The sequence below is a fragment of the Mauremys reevesii genome, linkage group 9 (genome assembly GCF_016161935.1).
Source record: "Mauremys reevesii isolate NIE-2019 linkage group 9, ASM1616193v1, whole genome shotgun sequence".
In the NCBI taxonomy this organism is placed as follows: Eukaryota; Metazoa; Chordata; order Testudines; family Geoemydidae; genus Mauremys; species Mauremys reevesii.
The window spans coordinates 47,955,913-47,975,206 of record NC_052631.1 but is presented as its reverse complement, the minus strand read 5'-3'; the positions used below and the strand labels follow the sequence as shown (position 1 = coordinate 47,975,206).

The 19,294-nt window shown below is 45.3% G+C and overlaps 1 protein-coding gene across 2 annotated transcripts in view; it reads right to left on the bottom strand.

The window, feature by feature from the left end:
- Window positions 1–17,278, bottom strand: part of STAG1 (stromal antigen 1) — a 356,975-nt gene extending 339,697 nt beyond the window's left edge. For both annotated transcript variants that reach the window (XM_039487594.1, XM_039487595.1), the window contains exon 1: window positions 17,054–17,278. The gene's annotated coding sequence lies outside the window, so the exon portion shown is untranslated. The remainder of the gene's footprint in view (window positions 1–17,053) is intronic.
- Between the last annotated feature and the right edge of the window lie 2,016 nt (window positions 17,279–19,294).

Here is a 19,294-nt window from a genome sequence, read left to right as displayed (position 1 = left end):
GATTCTGGCTTCTTAAGCATCTTAGTAAGATGTTCTTAAATGATTCTCAATTATCATTCATTTTTCTGATTACATTCTTCCTCCTGACTGATTTAGCTCATAATTGTTTTCAGTTTTGTGAAACTGGACCTATGAAAGCATCAAGAATATATATAAAGACTGGTCTGGATTTATTCTGCATATTATACATCTGATCAAGTCATGATCACTTGCACCTAAGCTACCATTAATTTTTAGTTTTGTGATCAGTTCCTCTTTATCTGGTAGGACAAGGCATAGCTAATAAAGAATTCCCTGGTGTTGACGGCCACTATTTTTGAATTAGGAAATTGTCATCTATAATGTTTAGAAATTCCAAGGGTCCTTTAATACTGTCCGCATGAGATCTCAGGCATATGTCACTCAAACTGAAGTTCCCCAGTGTCATGCAGGGTTCCCCCCCCCCCCCCCGATACATTAGAAAGAGGTGCATAAGGAGACAGTCATCCTGGTTCTGAGCGTGATTTGATGGTCTGTAGCAGACAAACACCTGCTAGTATCCCATCTAGTGCTGTATCTGTTAGGACACTGATCCATAACTATTCAAAGATTGTCAAAAAAAAGGCATTACCTGTTTGAGTCAAAGCATCACTTTCCTTCCCCTTTTGCCTTCCTGATCCTTCCTAAATACGTTAACATTCCAATTGTGTGAATCATCCAACCAGGTTTCAGTAATACAAACTAGATCAAATTTATGCTGATAAATGAGCAATACCAATTTCTCTTGTCTGTTATCCAAGCTTCTACCATTGGTGTAAGGCAATTCAAGAATTTCTTCTCTTCATGTGTTTTGGTTAATTTTATAATCTCAAGTGCTCATATCTTCCCTCTTTTTATCCTCTCCCTTTGCTACTAGTTTAACCCCCTCCTGACTACTCTAGCCAGCCTGTCCCCATGGAGATTGGTACCCCTTCTATGGAGGTGGAGGCCAGCCAAACTATACAGTCCCCTCTCCCCAAAGAAGATGGACCAACATTCTACAAAACCACAACACCTCTACCTTTCACCACTTACCTACCTTTAAGGAGAACACCATCTACCACAGAGAGCGTTTGCCTGTGATGTACATAGTACTTAGATGCTTTTTTCCATCTGAGAAGTACAGCATATATCACGGACTGTGGTGTCTCATCCTGTTCTCTATCACCTGTTACTTTTCCCAGGTGAGACAGCACCTGAGTACTCTACCTAGTTGACGTGGATGACATCAGATTCAGTTTCTGGATCTTGATCTCAATGGGATGATTCCTCCCAAATACTGGAAATTAAATAGATTTCCTTGATTGAAATCAATCATTTTTTAAGTTCAGTAAGATGCTTTGAAACTTATGTGATGCTTGCAATAGATTCTTGAAACAATCAATTAGCAACAGCTTGTGATCAGTTTCAGTCACAATCAACTGACAGCTGAGGAAAGCTTTGCAACCAAAGGTGATTACCAGAGTGTCCTTTCCAAATTGCATATATCTGCATTCTGTGTTTGGGAAGGCTCTGAATGCCTATACTACAGGTCCCCAGTCAGTCTTTCCTTTGCAGCAGTACTACACCTCGTCCATTTTTAGAGGCAAGCAAGGAACTTTTTATATGTCAAAAAACATTAAAATATTGCCATGCAAATTCATAGATGAGTACTGTAATATTTTTTCATTTTGACTGTTTCACTCACCTCCGCAATATTCTCATATGCACTGTTTTATCAATTAGATTATCTATGAACTTTCCAAACCAAGTTAACACACTCACAGTCCCTTGTAAAGTCTCTTTTTGTTTTGCCCTGTCCATACACAGGGTAGCTTGTACTTTTGCAAGACCCAATTCCTGGCTTGATTCCAGATGTAAAATAGGTGTTCTGTCCCCACTGAGACAGTGACACGGGTGTGCCTAACTTCTTGGTTTTCTACATGCTGGAGCGAAGCAACAGCTTCCCACCACAGAAATAAGGAATCCATCGCTTGCTGCATCAATGGAGGTCTGTTTTTCAGTCTGCACAATGATCATGTAGGTAATGCATGATTTCAGCATGTGTCCACATTGTATACAATGTGCCACTGGTGTTCAATGTAATAGTTTAGTTTATCTACCCTGACTACTATTGTATGGAATCAGCGCACAATGGTTTATCACTGGAACAGGGTTTCTTCACTGCATTTACAGTTTTCTTTTGTCTGTATTGTCAGACAAAGTGATTACACTTACAAACTCTGTACTTTTGCCAAATGCTAAACAGAATCTATATGCACATCCACATCCACACTTCCCATGCAACAGTCTATTGCAGGGTTTGGGCACCTTCCCTTGCACTGTTTTCCCCATGTGTTTTCCTCTTGTGTCTGCCTTTCCTGTCTAACTGAGTAATAACCTCATGCACTGTAGGACCCTGTCTTATGGATATCAAGCTCAACATACAACTATGACACTAGAAATAAGTACTGCTATGAAACCTATCACCATCTTCGCGAATTCCCTTTACAGGAGACTGCAAATCAATACGTCAGTGATGTTAGCAGCCAGGGGGTAGATTTTTCCAGTAATAAAAGAAAACAAAAACTTCTCCAGGAAGCAAATACACAGTATAAAAGGAATTTTGTTGAAATATGCTCAGGATTTGAGTTTAATGTAAACCAATTCTCACATATTTACAAACGATCTCATTTACTACAGAAAAGTCTTTTCTTACAGTACTTGAGCAGCAAAGCCATTGGTCATCACTAGTTCTCATGACATTTTAGCTACTTATGCACAAAATCTACTCATCTCATCTACTTGAGGTAATAGATAAAAATTAATGTTAGTTTACTCTCCTGGCAAAAGAAAATATATCCAAGAGTAATAGAATTTAGCACAGTGAGTCTCAAACTTTTTTTTTTACTGGTGACCCCTTTCACACAGCAAGCCTCTGAGTGCGACCCCCCTAATAAATTAAACACACTTTTTAATATATTTAACACCATTATAAATGCTGGAGGCAAATGGGGTTTGTGGTGGAGGTTGAGAGCTCACGACTCCCCCATGTAATAACCTCACGACCCCCTGAGGGGTCCAGACCCCCAGTTCGAGAACCCCTGATTTAGCAAGCTATGACACTTTCAAGATTAAATCTCAGTGATACTATGAACTCTGAAGATCAAGTAAGCCATCCTGTAGTTTACAAGTATATCAAAGCAAACATACCTTAGAGGTAACATTCCAAGAACATACACTTAAACTGGTTTTAAAAAAATAAAATAAAAGTGCAGATAATGGAAAAGGAATTAAAAATTAGGCCTTAGGAATCCTGTAGCAAAAAGGACTCTTGTAATTAAAATGTGTAATGTATACGCAGAAGTGATTTAAAATATCACAAGATATTCAGATGTCCATTTTTAACCTTTCATTTTAATATCTTTTTTGGTTCTTTTTATTTTAACATCTCAGCCCCTTTACCTTAATTTCCTGTTAGAAGGGAGGGGCTGCTGCATTCTGTTGATAAGGTTAGACACACAGACCTGTTAGGAAAACAGCGGTATTCTAGTTAAACGAAGCTGGGACAGTGGTGTCACCCTCCTTCTGTATCCTTTGTTAAAGGTTTGACTTAATGGAGAGCCCACATATCAATGCTGATTTGGAGAAAGGATGGTGGTATGCACAAGCAAGCTGTTGAAAGATGCAGTTGAAAGGAGTGGGGAGACAGTTTTGGATTGACACAGCTGCCCCATTGCATGGAGCTTGCAGCATGACATGGGAAAAGGATCTGGCAACCTTCAGGTTCATTTCTCTTTGACACTTGGGTCTCATCTAGACTAGGATTTATGGTTGTTATCGCTCAGTGATTCCCCCAACTCTAATTCACCCTTTAATCATATTCCCAAATCTCTAAATTGTGAGCTTGATAAATTACAAATTGTCAGCTAATCCAGGTTAAAGCCTAGGCTTTAGCCCTGTGTTAGGCTCAGTGTGTCAGTGTACCTCCAGGTCAGTGCAGGATTAAAACAACTCTAAATCAGTCCTTCAAAATGACCAGTGAGGATGCCTGACCATCTGCTCCCCTCCCAGTTCTCCTTGGTCAAGAGGTCACAGAGTCTAGAACAGGGGTGGGCAAACCATGGCCCATGGGTCGCTAGCGGCCCATCAGATGGGGGTCAGGTGCTCACCCCGCTACGCCTGCCCAGCGCTCCCCAGCCCCCGGTTAACAAGTCCACCATCTTCCTGCACACACAGACCCACACTCTGCAGGCATGACTTCACCGTGCTGTTTCCAGGATCAGAACCCCAACCCTTTGCAGCAGCCCCCCCCCCCCCAATGCAGCAGCACACCCAATCCCCTCCCAGTCTCCTATGGCCCACCCTTGAGAGCCTCAACACTGCCCAAGGGCCACACCTGTCCCAGCTAGGGTGCCTCTTCCTATGGCTGTGCCTGGTACGGCCGCCTTGGTGTCACTGTCGGCAGGGCCCCTAGAAGTCCCCAGTACCGCCCCTCTAGAGCCCCCATACATACACACACCCCATGAGTCTCCCCTCCCCCCATCTCGGTAACATCCCTTATAGAGCCCCCTACCACCATGCTAAACAACAGAGAGTCCCCCTCCCGCACTGGGCATTCATGGCCCGCCATACAATTTCCATACCCAGATGCGGCCCTCAGGCCGAGAAGTTTGCCCACCCTTGATCTAGAAGCTACAAATTGGTTGTCCAGTACATTGTTATGGGCCTTTTCTTGTGAGCTGTTTACATTAAACAACTTTTCTTTCCATTAGATGGGGTGGAATCTGAGTTACTACAGAGAATTCTTTCCTGGGTGTCTGGCTGCTGAGTCTTGCCCACATGCTTAGGGTTTAACTGATCGCCATATTTGGGGTTGGGAAGGAATTTTCCTCCAGGGCAGATTGGCAGAGGCCCTGGAGGTTTTTCGCCTTCCGCTGCAGCGTGGGACACGGGTCACTTGCTGGAGGATTCTCTGCACCTTGAGGTCTTTAAACCACGTTTTGAGGACTTCAATAACTCAGATATAGGTTAGGGGTTTGTTACAGGAATGAGTTAGATTCTGTGGCCTGCATTGTGCAGGAGGTCAGACTAGATTATCATAATGGTCCCTTCTGACCTTAAAGTCTATGAGTATAAGGTCCTGGATTCAAATACATGGCTAGCAAAAGGCATTACAGATTGCCTTCCGGCCAGAGGCAGTCATAAAAAGTACCAGTAAACTTTTGGAGTGAGGTGCCATCAGTGCATGACTTTGGTTCCAGTAATAGGAATAAAAGCCTATTATAATGGCATTGCAAAGCTGCTCATCCAAATGGAGATACACTAGACGGGACACCAATTCAGGGAGGAGATAAGGTGCCTGAAAGATACCTGCCAAAAAGCTAAGGATAAGGCCAAATATGGAAGGGGCCTTATTCACTTTCAATTTTATGATTACATGGACCATATAATTAGCATATGCCCTAACACAATCCCAGAACATACTATGGACAGTAAGGCTCACCATTCTACTAAAATGGGACAAGAATGACCCCAAGCTTGGAGTCACAGAACACTGTGGCTGATACCACTGAAATAGGGCCCACCACAGCTGAAACTTCATGGCCTGGGAAAACGCTGACAAAATCCCAGGACCTCTTCTAGGAACTTTCAAACACACACATCACTGGAGGTAGATCTAGACTTCAACAATGTTGAGAACACACCTTTCTCAGGCTTCTAAATAACCTTTATAATTTTATATTTGTAAAGATGTGGTCTGGGAGTAATGGTGCTCACTGTCAAAAGCTTTACTATTGCAGACATTACATTTTACAGCAAAAATGTTGTGTCCCTTCATCTTCATCCCTCCCTGCTTTTCCCACTCCCAATCCTTGCACATAGACATGTTCCTGATAAATGACAAGGGGGGTGGAGGGGACAGAAAAGTGCACACTCACAAGATCTGATGCTTAACCACGTGTATTTTTATTGTTAAAACAGTAATGGGTAGATTTCAACTGGTATACATGCAAACATCAAGTCATAATTCATTAGCCATAAGGAAACGCTAATTCACATACAGCTCACATGTGTCACTGTGCCAGTAAATGGTACTAACTGCATATGCTGGCAAAAACACAATACAGGGAAACAGTTTTCCTCCATAAAGCAAAGCATAAACCACACACTGAAAAAAACAAAAACACACATACAAGGATGTTGAACACACACATGCATTTAGGGCATTAGTTCCCAAACTTTAACAACCTGTGAACCCCTTTCACTAAAATGTCAAGTATCGCGAACCCCCTCCTAAAAATGAATATTTCCAGGGATTTTCTCTTTTACCTGCATGTAAATTATAAAAGCAGTGATCTTGGAAATATAAAATTGTTTTTTATGACATGATTATTACACACTATTAATTATTATTTATCATTACAGTATTTTTTTATTACATTATGAAAACGGCAACACTTTTCCAAGATCTCACTTTCGTAGCTTGTATCACTTTGAATAAGCCTGTTATAAGACAAGGCTCCTATGTTCCATCAAGAAGTAGCAGATGTGAAACAGCATGAAGGTATTTAAGAAGCCAACTCAAAGAGTTCTTCCTACACAAGCATTCAGGTCTTGAGCAGTCCAGGCAAACAACACGTTACAACAAAGCTTAAACTTGTTCTTCATAATCATTTTAAAAACAATACAAGCTGCCTATTTCATTTTAAAAACAGCAAAAAATATCCAACTCCCTTTCCATTTCTTATGAGGAGTCTTGAAGTTTAAATCTCCTCAGTGTGATAGATATGCTTGCTTTGATCTGCTTAGCTCTTGGAAGTCCAGGGGCTCCGGGAGGCTGCTGGTCCCGTGCTGACTGGGGTCCCTAGAGACAGCTCTGTCCGCCATTAGGGAATCCCCCCCACCCCGACAACCCCCTGTAACATTTTGCGAACCCCAGTTTGGGAACCACGAATTTAGGGACAGTGGTGGTGATGGGGAAAAAGGAGGTATTGCATTCTGCAAGTACCTGTCACAGACTTTACCTCAAAAGCTTGTTAATTTTAGATCTTATCTTTGCCTATGCCTGTGAAAAAATGTGAGAAAGCTTTTCACTAAGCACATTCTCCAAGGGATCAAGTAAATTGTGTGGAAAGCTAAGCTAGCCTCTGCCTCCTCCTCCTCCCTGCACATCTCATCTCAAACAGAACTCTTACCTATGCCTTTCCTCCAGTAGTCTGGTATTATCCAACAGATAAAAAATTCAGCTGCAACTGGTGCTGAATTTTGTCCAACTGCCTGCAACATTTGTTCCCTTTTCCATTTTGGCAACTCTAGAATACTGCTATAGTTCACAGTAGCCACTACATAAAATAATGTGGAATATTTACTGCCATTGCTCTCCTCGGCTTTTGAGCTTCTCCCTTGACCCCAGCACCTGATAATTAGTATTAATTTTTTTTAAATTACTTCATCTAAATTTTGAAAAGTAAACCACTAACAAAATATAAAAGGGTGTCTACCCCTCTAACACTGGAAAAGATGAGAAAAATGCCTCAAGTTAAGTTTGGCATGTGAAACCAAAGATAAAAAGCACCCATGTTGCTGGAAAGTGTAAGAAAAACATGATAAACCATGGAAATTATATTTACTCCCTTCCCCATCCACCCTTTATTTTATTTTTTTTAATAAAGTTCCCTCTACTTTCTCCCAGGACCTCTCAAGGCTTACTCTTTTAAGGAAAAAAAAAAGAGAAGACCTATGAATGCCTCAAACATTGAAGAATCAGGGCATGCATGCTAAGGGAAACTGCTGGTCAATATGACCAGTGCTATCAGCTGGAGCTAAAAAAGACAAAGATGCTTGAAGAATTGATGGAAGAAACCAAAGCCAGGACTTAGGACAACAAATGCAGAATAATACATGATCAGGAAATGAAAGTGCAGGATAGGCAGATCTTTTCAGTTCTAATGATGCAAAAGAGTGGACAACTAGCCTGACCACTTTGGTTCTATGCCTGCACTCACATTCTCATCCCCACAGTATACACCGCAGCCACTTTACAAGTGCTCTTTACACACTACACTGGTCTCTAGGAAGAGTTTGTAATTGGAGCTATGGTGAAGTGTAGTATTTATACGGAACACATCACAGGACATCGTCAATACCACATTAAGTAATTGAGACCGCCGACCAGGGAAATAACCCACTTCCTTCCCTGACGAACCAAGGGACGCACTCCACCCATGTACTTATTCGCTACACCAATACCGACTTGGACTCCTTATACAGTCTATGGGTGGCGTACCCGAGCCCACTTATCCACTGACACTTTAAAAACTCTTGCGCCCCAATTTGGGTCTATGCTGGCTATGTGATATGTATGTATCTCTTCATCCTTGCAATTGATACCTGTAACTCAAGCCTGACCCCAGATGTACAGTACCTTCCCTCTTAACTTGTATATATTTAATTTTAAACATTAACTTTAATAAAAATTTTAAATCTGTCAAAGTCCAATTGTTCATGCTGTGAACTGGAGAGAGTCTGTGTACTGCTAGCAAATTTGAACTCTCTGTTGAGTCAACAGGTCGGGAATTGCTGCAGACCTTGTGATAGTCACAGCAGATCTGAGAATCACTGTTTTCTTACCCAGCCTGGGACAATAACAGCAGCCCTGGTTTTGTGTTGTTTGATTTTCCTGAGAACTCTGAATTAGAGGAATTGGAAGAATGCATAGAGGCGATCTACCCACACAGGCTAGAAAAAATGTATCCAAGATGAACTGGTTGTCTCCTCCTACTGTAAAGCAAAACCTCTGGCATCTGGAAATACATCTTGCCAAACATTCCCCCAGAGGGAAATATTGTTCACTAACAATTCTTGAATGACCAGTCATGCTGACTGTGTAAATGTCTGCCCAGCTAGTCTTCCAATATATTGCTCATGCCTGCAAGGTGTAGAGCTATTTAAGATTAGTTTGGTACAACTTCCAACTCTCACAGGGCTATACAACTCTGCACAGTTGGCCAGAATGTGCTCCACCTTGTCTATTGACATAAAACATTATAGTCAATACTTGAACCACTCCACCCTACAGTTGAGGAAGAAAGGGCTCAAGAGCCCAACATATGAGGGACACATCTCTCAATAGTGGAATATCAATTTCATAAACATGCCATCTGTAGGTGATAAATAGCATCTTGCTAGCCAATGGAGAGAGCTCATCTTTAGATATGCATATTGTTACGTACATCACAGACATCATAAGGCAAATTGTGTAAGAAAGAACATCAATCACTGTATGACATGAGTTCTCCAGTTCCACTTCTGAGTGCTATAAAGCTTTTCAAGCATCTTTCTTCCAGAAGGAAAGCACTGCCTTTTTGAGAGCTCCAACCCAGATCATGACTTTTATTGGCAATTCTGAATTGTGTGATTTTGTCCCATTTATTTTGAAACCAAATGTTTTGAATGAGGTATGTATTTATAATATAGCTTTTTCTCCAGATCCTTCTATTAGGATACCATGATGTCCAAACATTCAAGTCAGGATATGGGTATCCTGACATCTCAATTGTGCCTGTACTGCTGAAAAAGGTTTGTGAACACTTGAGGTGTCGTAGACATACCAAATGGTAGGACCCTGTGTTGATCATCTCACCCACAAACAAGTATTCAAGTATTTTCAATGCAAATATCTGACTGAGATGTGTAAATAAGCATCTTGCAAATTGAGAACCCAAACCCAATCTTAGCCTTTAAAGTGCCATCAGACTCTTTGTTGTTTTTGTGGATACGGACTAACACGGCTACCCCCTGATACTTGACAAGAATGTGATGGTTGAAGCTATAGTAAGCATGAGAAATCTGAATCTTCTGATGATAGAACTGAACTTCCAAAGGTCTACAGTGAGTTGGAGACCTCCTCTGGGATCAAAAAGTACCTGCAATAAAATTCCTTCCCCAAAAATCTTCAGGAACTAAATCTCATGGCATTAACTCTAGTAGTGAACCAACTTCTGATCTTAGCAAGTTCTCATGAGAAGGATCCCTGAAGAGGGATGATGAAGCAGGAATTGAGCAGAATGCTAGTGTCAAACTGAATAGAGTAACCCTGTAAATCTCCAAGATTCACAAGTCTGTGGTGACAGTACTCCCAGGCGCTAATAAATGGGAGACTGTTTCTAGATGAAAAAGAGGCTGTTTGCAGGTTTAAATCCCATCTGGTGTTTTCATGAATCCTGTCAAACCAAGAGGCCAGTGCAGAGGTAGATGAGGCAGATCTACCTTTTAACTTAAAAGTTTGTAGGGTTTGTGTGTCTGTTGAAGTTGAGCAGGTGATCATTGCTGGTATTTCCCTGAAAGGAACAGGAAGCAGAGATTGTCTCTAGCAACAAAACATTGGTACCCCAAATCTCTTCCTAGAATGTTGTGAAATCCCTAGACCTTGTTGTAGACTTGTATCTTTTAATTTCTCTAGGAGTTTCTCTTTTACAGTTAAGCAGCCCTTCACCATCAAATAGTAAGTCTCTCTCCAGGTTCTTACTTCCAAAAGAAGTCCAGATGAACATAGCCACAAGTAGCACATCAAAGTAACTGAGGGTTCTACAGCTTTAGATGCTAGATCAGAAGCATTGAAGGAATATCTCAGGGTGTGGTTAGCAACCAAACAACCTTCAGTAATCAATGCTTTGACCAGTTTGCTCTGATCTTCTGGCAGCAACTGGAGAAACAGTGCTATTTTCTCCTATAAATGATATTAGTAATAGAACATCACTGCCTGATAACTAGCTATTTTAATGCCCAGAGCATCTAGTGTCTTACCTTCTCTGTCAGAGATTGCAGAGTGGACTTGAGTCCCATTAGCTCCCTTTGAGCTGCAGATCCCACCACAAATGAATTTTGAGAATTATGGGTGTGGAAAGCCCTTAAGAGACAGTTGGTACAACCTGTCTCCTTTTTTAGAAGTTGCCAAGATGCAGGGTTTAAGTGAGTATTTTTCACTGGCAGTAATAAACTGTCTAAGAGGACAGACTCCTAGAGGATGAAACCAAAACATCAAAAACTGGGTGTGTAGTTTTCTCTGATGCCACTGAAGGGATTTTTAAGGTAGTCATCCTTCCTATGAGTTCATGAAATTGAAGCGTATCTTTGGAAGGAGAGGAAGATGATGTTGCACCCAAACAGTCATCCAGTGAAGTTTAAACATCAGTAGCTGTATCTGCATTCAGACATTCAATAAGATGTTCTAATTCCTCTTCAGATAGTATGTGTGAGACTAGTAAAGGGAGAGGGGTCCCTAAATACCAATGATCGTGATAGATCTGGGCAGAACAGATCTGGTGCATGACATTTGTACCAAACCCTGGGAGAAGGTTCCCTTTGAAGCTACTTTTCTTCAGACCTCTTAAAATTAGGCTAATACCTAGTGATCTCTCTCCTGCCATCTATCTCCACCCTCTGACAAACAGAGTCAGTGAAGGCCAATATGACCACATTGCCCATGTGGTACCTCTCAGTCCTACCAGCACCCAGTGGGTAACTCTGCAACATAATCCCTGGGGGAGAGAGGGTGATCTCACACTCTGAAGAGATGGAAACAATACTTTTGATAATGCTCTCTAGGTTCCCTGATCTATTCCCTGGGAAGGGAGCAAGGAAAGGCATCAGACCAGTTATGGTTTGATTGCTGACCTGAATGTGAATCCAAAGCAGCTTGGGTAACTGCAAAGTTCAAAAGCCCAGACATATTTCCCTGGAGAATCAGTTGAGGTCTTAGGGGGAGGTTTGCAAAGCTAAGGAAACAGGTTTAACCTTGTAAGATTTTTTTCCTTCCTGGAGAAAGAGAAGGAAGAACTGGCTCCAATGCCTTACACTTCTTTCCTCTATCTTTGGGCACTGACAGAAACTTATCCAGTGCTGTAATGGGGGACCCCAATCCAAAGGCAGATCTGAACGAAGGAGTTCAAGGAACTCTATGTGATGAATCTGAGCCATCATGGTAACCATGGATCTAGTAAAATCTGCTGACTTCAGGGAAGCATCAGGTGAATTACAGGTTTATCAGGAGGTTTCAAAGGTCTTTAGAAGTCAGAGCCTTATGAGAATGCTTTTGCACTTCAGTGAGCAGAAATGGGAAAGCCAGATTCTTCGAGATATGCTCTCAAGGACTGTTTTCTTTCAGCAGAGACCAAGCATTTGTGCTTGGTCACAGCTGATTTTTGTGGATTCATAGCTACTGGAACGTTTGGTGTAGCTTCAGTCAAGGAAGCAAATATCTGCAGCAAGACATTGTCAGACTTCTTAGCCCCTTCAATGGTCAGAACTAAGACTGGTATCCCAGCACTTATGGATTTCTGCTTATCAGAGCCAGAAAATTTAGCCATTAATGCTTCCTGCAATAGCACAGCCTGGAGGCAATTCTGATGTTCCTTTCTGCTCCTGGAGTGAAGGAACTACACATAGAGCAACAAGAAGGTGAATGACCTTCCCCAAGCAGGCCAAACCTTGCACCTGTGGATATGAAGCAAGAAAAGTGGCAGGGCAAGAAGCACACCTTTAGCTCTTGTTCCTTAATTTTCAGTTATAACATGTGTGAACCACAGAGCTCCACTCAGGCCTAAATTTTTTAAGGTATTTAGGAACTGCTGCACTTAGTATTTCAATCCCTGATTTCAGAGCCTAAATCTCTTTTGAAAATGAGATTTAGGCTCCTAAAAAACAGTTAGGCATTCCCACCAAAATCTACCAAAAATCGTTGGTAAAAACAACAAACAAATAAAATTTAAAAACTGAGTATACTAGAAACATGGCAGCAGCACTGGGAACAATCCATTCTGAAGGACACAATGAGGTTTCTAGTCAGTCTACTACCACAGTTGGAAGGAACAGAGGCACTCAGTTCCAAATGTTCAGAACTGTAAGGGAAAGGAAGAACAAGAATGCTCCAATGATCATTGCTATTAAAAGATTCCACCACTGCAATCTGAACAGTTGGTGCATCCCTAGAATAGGCCTCCCTATTCTTTGAGGAGGCCTCTGCACAAATACATTTATTGACAATGCACAGATAATATCACACAGTATATATCATCCATAAATGTATCACCATTACTGCTAGAAACATGAGACAGTTCCCAATAAAATCCATAGTAATTGCAAATGCATTCCCAATCAAAAAGTGCATTGATAGTCTCCATACAAATTTCCAAAGCTCACCTGGTGCTAAACCCATGAGTCAGTAGTCTGCTTTCGGGCTGGCTGAAAGCTGCTTGCAAGGCATTTGCATTTGCCAACTACTCTGATGGAAAAGTCAAATATGCAGAAACACGTTCCAATCACCGCAAGAACATTTTGTAGTGACCAGTAATTATGATTAAGTAAGCTTCTCCATCATGTCTTGAGCCGTCCAGAAGCACTTTCAATCCATCTGCCAAGGTTGTAGTTACGACGTCTTCTATCTGGCTGCCTTGAGTCAGGGTAAGTCTCGTAATGACCCAAGGAAACAGTAGGTAGCAAAGTCCCCAAGAACAGTAGTGGGAACATTGATGTATATGTTGTTCTTCAGAAAAGCGTTCCTGCCTGCTCACAAACATCCTGGTGTCCTGCACTTTGAAAGTACTTGCAGTATTTATACCCATAAAACACTCCTAATGGTCTAAAACACCTGAATCACAATTGAGTAATAGTCCTTTTTATTAATGTACTCATTTGCACTTTGTGGACAGCAGATTACGGGCATGTATAGCTCCTGTACGGTTTGGAAATCCCAGCTGCAAGAACACCTCAATGACTTCAGGGACATCAGCCGCCTTCACAACATGTCTACAGCCCAACACTTTTATAGCGAAATAAACCCCACAGACTAGGGCACCCACAATGAACCTACCAACCCCAAACTTATTTCCAACAGATAGGAAACTTGCAACATCCGACTCTTACTAAAGGGTAACACACACCCATCTGACCTGATATTGAGGCCTTGTCATCTGAGTCTGATGAACTCCTCAGACAACTTTGAAAATGTGGCCTTGTTCATCTGAAAGCCTGCACTCACTACTGGTCATGCAAGGTCACCAGAACCAATAGTCCCAACAATATGTTTGAGGGCTAGGCCCAGAACCACCACTCAATCTACTGCATTTCATTAATCAATAAAAGAAATCACAATAGCTGAGAAGTATCTCCTGCAGCTTGGTCACCAATAATTCACACTTGTTTGGATTGCCATTCCTGGATCAGCAATCTACTCAGGACACCCTCACTGAGAACTCTCATTGGCTGGAGGAAAAATAGTATGCCGGAAAGTGCAGCAAGAGGCATTCAAGTGAGGAATCCAAGCTCCCAGGCAAGGAAAGGTGCTCACAACCAGGGTACAGCCTTCCCGTCCAGCAAATTCCTAAGATCATTTATTAAAGTCATCTAGCCTTCTACAATCCGCAAATGAACAAATGAGACCTCTCAAAAGGCCATGCAAAATCAGCTTGGCCCAGGAACTCTGGAATGCATAAATCATTGACCCTAACATGAATGAATGATGCACCAATGTACATAGAGACTAAAATTTTAGACACATGACTACTGTGTGTAGATGTGATCCATTATGTTATTATAATTGAGATACACAACTCAAGTTAAGAACAACCCAAGTAACTCTAGTCTAGACAAGGCTTTACCTCCAACAGCTACCTTACTGCAATCTTGGAAAGTGGAAAAAGCAAGACCTATTACCCATGTACCCAGGCCTTCATCTATCCCTGCCTCCCCTAATTTCAGAGACAGAACCTATCTGTAGTACATAATTCAAACCATAAATAATTATATTGCAATTATAATTCAAACTACTTCACATTTCCCCTGTCAGAGGCCAAAGGTCTCCCATCCATTAAAACAAGCAGGGGTGGAGAGGGGGAATCCCTGCAGATTACCAGGGAGTGAGGGGAGTTCGAGTGGTGCAAGGCAATCACAGAGAAATAAAAACAATTGTTGGAAACATAGCGAGTTACCTTGCCTCATCAGCCCTTATCTTCTCATCCACAGGTCACCACACTGCTGCTGCTGTTCCCCTCCCTCATCATTATGCTGCTTTCATGCTTTCTGCCAGGTCACAGCATCACCTCTTCCCGCTGCTAACACCATGTCACCTTGCTTGCCCCTTCCTCACCTTTGGATCTCAGTGCTCCCAGTCCCAATGTTTTCTTTTGCTCCCAGGCCATAAAGCTGCTGATACTGCCTCCAACCCACCTCACTGGGTACTGTGCTAGAAGTGTTGATGGTTGCACCCTGCTTCCCAAGTCACAAAGCCACAATGGTCCATAACCCACCTCCAGTCACAGCACCACTGCTCACCCCCCACACCCCACCACCATGGTCACCATACCATTGCTGCTTCCAATAACCCTTCTACCGCTATGGGTCACAGCACCACAGTACAGCTTCTGCCCATCACACTGTAAGGCCACAGCATCAGTGCCATTCCTTCCCACTTCACCACCAGGTCACAGGGCATGCCCTGCTGTCCACCTCTCCCCTTCCCTGCCCAGCTCACAGTACTGCCACCACCACTGCCAATCAATTGTTCCCACAGGTCACAGTGCCACCAAGATACAATGCCATTGCTGCCACTTCCCAGACATACAAATCACTAGACCTCCACCCAATCCACACAGGTCAAAGCTCTGATGACATTCCTACCCCCTACGTCCCTCCCAAGTGTCAACCCCACCAGAGATATCCCCCACTTGCCCCCTCTAAGTTACAGTGAGGCTGCCAATGATCCTTAACCTCAACAACCCCAGGTTATTGCTTCCTATGTCTTCTTCCAACCACTGCTGCTGCTGTCCACCTCCCAGATATCCCAACACCATTGCTACTGTGGCCCACATCCCTGCCCAGGTTTGCTGCCAATCTTGCTTCCACTGCACACCTTCCTCCCCTACTACCCACCTGCCCCTTCATCCCCTGGTCACAGCATTGCCAAAGACCCTGCTTCTGCTAACCACCCACATCCCCCTTCCAGTCACAGAATCACCAACCCACTACTGCTACCCACCTCCCAATCCCTGTCATAGCACCTTCAATCCCACCCCTGCTTACCAAACTGCTTCACAGCTCACACCACTGCCCAACCCCACTCATATTGCCCACCTCCCTCTGCAACTCAGTGTAGCCAATTATACCACTGCCCACCTCTCACCCAGATCCCAGCACTTCCACCAACCCCAATCCCACCCCAGATCACAGTGCCACTAACCCTACTCCTATCACCCAGCACAGATAACAGTGCTACTTGCCTGCGCTCCCACTGTCTGCAGCCTGCCCCCGCTGAAAGCATTACAGCCCCCAGCACCTGCCCCAGCCAGGTGACAGCGCTGTACCCCCGCCATACACAGCCCAGCCCAGTTCACAGCGCTGTTGACCCCACAGCCTGCCCCAGGGCACAGCACCGCCAAACACCCCACTCGCACTCTTCAACCTCGCCCCAAGTCAGAGCGCCACCAACCCCGCTCGTGCCCCCACCGCCCACCTCAGGTCACAGGACCGTCGTCCCCTCCCTCAGACTGTCCCTCCCCTCAGACTACAGTACCGTGCCCCCCCCCACCCCCATGACAGAGCCACCGACCCCGCGGCCGCCCCCGCCGGCTCTGCGATGACAGAGCCGCCAACCCCGCTCGCGCTCCCACCACCCGCAGCAGGTCGCAGCTTTAGGGGTTGCTGAGGAAACAGCGGGCCTGGCCCAACGCAGGGCAGGGGGACCTTATCCCCGCGCCGCCGCTAAGGCCCAGGCCCGGCGGCAGGAGAGGCCGCTCTGCCCGCCCGGCGCCCCCGGCAGCCCCGACGGAGACAATGAGATGGCGGCGATCGCCCCGCCCGGGGGACCCGCTGCTCCGGCAGGAGCCGCGCCGCCCCGCCTCCTCTTCTCTCTCCTCCCCTCCCCGCACGGGCAGCGCCAGCTCCCGGCCCAGGCGCCGCGGAGACCGAGCGAGCGGCCCCAACCCGCTGCCCCCGCCCCCCGCGCCTCCATCTTGGATCGGCGCCTTAGAGTCGTCCCCCCCGCGCGCGCCCCGCTCACCTCGGGCCGGGCAGCGCCCCTGGAGCCTGCGCTACGGCTGGCGCGTGGGGTCTAGGTGGGTGCGGGCCGGAGCCAGGCCGGGGCCGGGGCGGTGGCGTTCGCGGGGGCCGCGCTCAGCGGAGCCGCAATCCTAAACCGCCATCTGGCGGCATTTCCGACCCGCCAATGGCGCAGCCGCCGCCGCGCGCCAGAGCCCGAGCGCCCCCTGCTGGCCGCGCGCCGCCACTACCCCCTCCCGAACTGGCCGATCGGCCCCGCCTCTGTCTGAGCGCGGCACTCTGGGGCGGGGCGCCGCAGACCACTTTCGCGCGAAAACCGTGGACATGCGCAGAACGCTCTGTGACCGTGCGCCCCCGTGCACGGGAGCAGTGTGCGCGCACGCTAGCCTAAGGAGCGTAAGGCGTCAAGGTTCGCCGGTGTTTGTCCCCGTTTAGCGATGGGTGGGGTTGGCGAGCGCTGCCCCTGGGACTGGGAGACAGGAAAGAGCTCGGGGGTCCTTAGACTCGCTCTTCCCATACCCCGCCCGCTGGAATTCCTCTTCCAGGGTGCCAGCTGGTGGGCGGAGCGTGTGCGAAGGGGCGTAGTGGAGCCTGCTGGGCCGCGTGCGTGGGGCTGGGGCGAAGGGCTCGCGCCTTCCTGCCGCGCGCTCCACACTCCCCTGAGGCCCGTAGGGTGCCCGCAGCTGGCCGTGTTCCGGGGCGTGTGCTGAGGAGCTGGGTTGTCTCCCGCTGGACCTTGCTGAGTGAAGGACAGAATAACCCCTGGTGGTGGAAGCGAGTTTGGAGCTCGTGGTCCCTAGTGTGCTGCCTCGTCCCCTGCTCCTCTTGGGGCCTGTTCTGCCTCGGGACAGGACTTGGGCTGTCGGGATGCTCCAAGCTGCTTTCTAAGACATACCCTGCTAGGGTTTCGTTTGCATCTGACCCTGGGCCTAATTTCAGGTTCCTGTACAGCATACCACTGGTAGCCTGGCATGAACTGATTCTGGTATGCTGTCCTATGCTGGCTCTGATCCAGCCAGCCAGAACCGTGGCTTGAATTGGAAGGGAGGGAAAGTAATATTTTTTCTTCTCTGGTCCTCCTACAAGCCTCTGGAGAGCTGAGAATGAAGGAGTTGTCACCACAGGCTGTGTAGATCTTCAAAATAAGATCCTACAGGTCTTACTGGTCTCTTTCAGTAGTGTTGAGATATGCCCTTCAGCAGAATTGAGGCCCTATAGACATGTACCTTGGGCTTTGCCTCCCAGTCTTGTGATGAGTCAGAATCTTAGCTTTCATGAAGAAAAGCTGTGTTTCTACCCTTTATGGTTGGTGCATGATGGGGAAACCTTTTAAATTAATGCAGAGACATTTATCTAAGTGCAGACTCCAGCAGGGGAAGATGATTTCACACCAAAGCAGGCCTGACTTCTTTCACTCAATGAATGTGTGGTCAAGCTAGTGACAAGGCTTTGATCTACCACTAGGCTCTGGGATTGGCTTCCAGTTTCAAGACACATCCCTGGCTCTCCTCTTCTGTCTTTTTTAGGGTCCAATGGTCAGAAAGGGGAGAAAAAAAGTGATGTTATCTAACCAAGTGTCATGCTGGTACTTGCAATAGACCTATAATTCACTACCAAAAACTTTGTTAATCTCGAGTTTGGGTTGTCTAACACTACCTTGGGCCATTCCAGAATTAACTTTAACCTCTGAAAACCAAGAAATGCAGAGTTAAGATACCAGAGGGGTAGCCGTGTTAGTCTGGATTTGTAAAAAGCAACAAAGAGTCCTGTGGCACCTTATAGACTAACAGATGTCCTGGAGCATAAGCTTTCGTGGGTGAATACCCACTTGGTATTCACTCATGAAAGCTTATGCTCCAGTACATCTGTTAGTCTATAAGGTGCCACAGGACTCTTAAATGTCCTGAGGGGAAGCGGCTGCTTCCGCTGCACCCCACTAGCTACACTACTGGACTCTTTGTTGCTTTTTACAGAGTTAAGATAATGTCTTGCACACTCCCTTAGCATTGCTTGGAGCTGGCAGTAAGCATTGAGACCAAACCAAACTTCACCTATCCTTAAGAAAAAACAACATGCTCCAGAAGGATACAGGCCTATGATTGGTTGAGACATCACTCAAAAGGAGCAGAGTTAAGATTGTCTGCAGGGCATGGCTAGCAAGGTTTTGCAGCAAATTCCCTCCATTTTTTAAGGAAGGCACAGTTTAAGGGCACAAGGAGACTTCCTGGCCATTCCTTGTTGC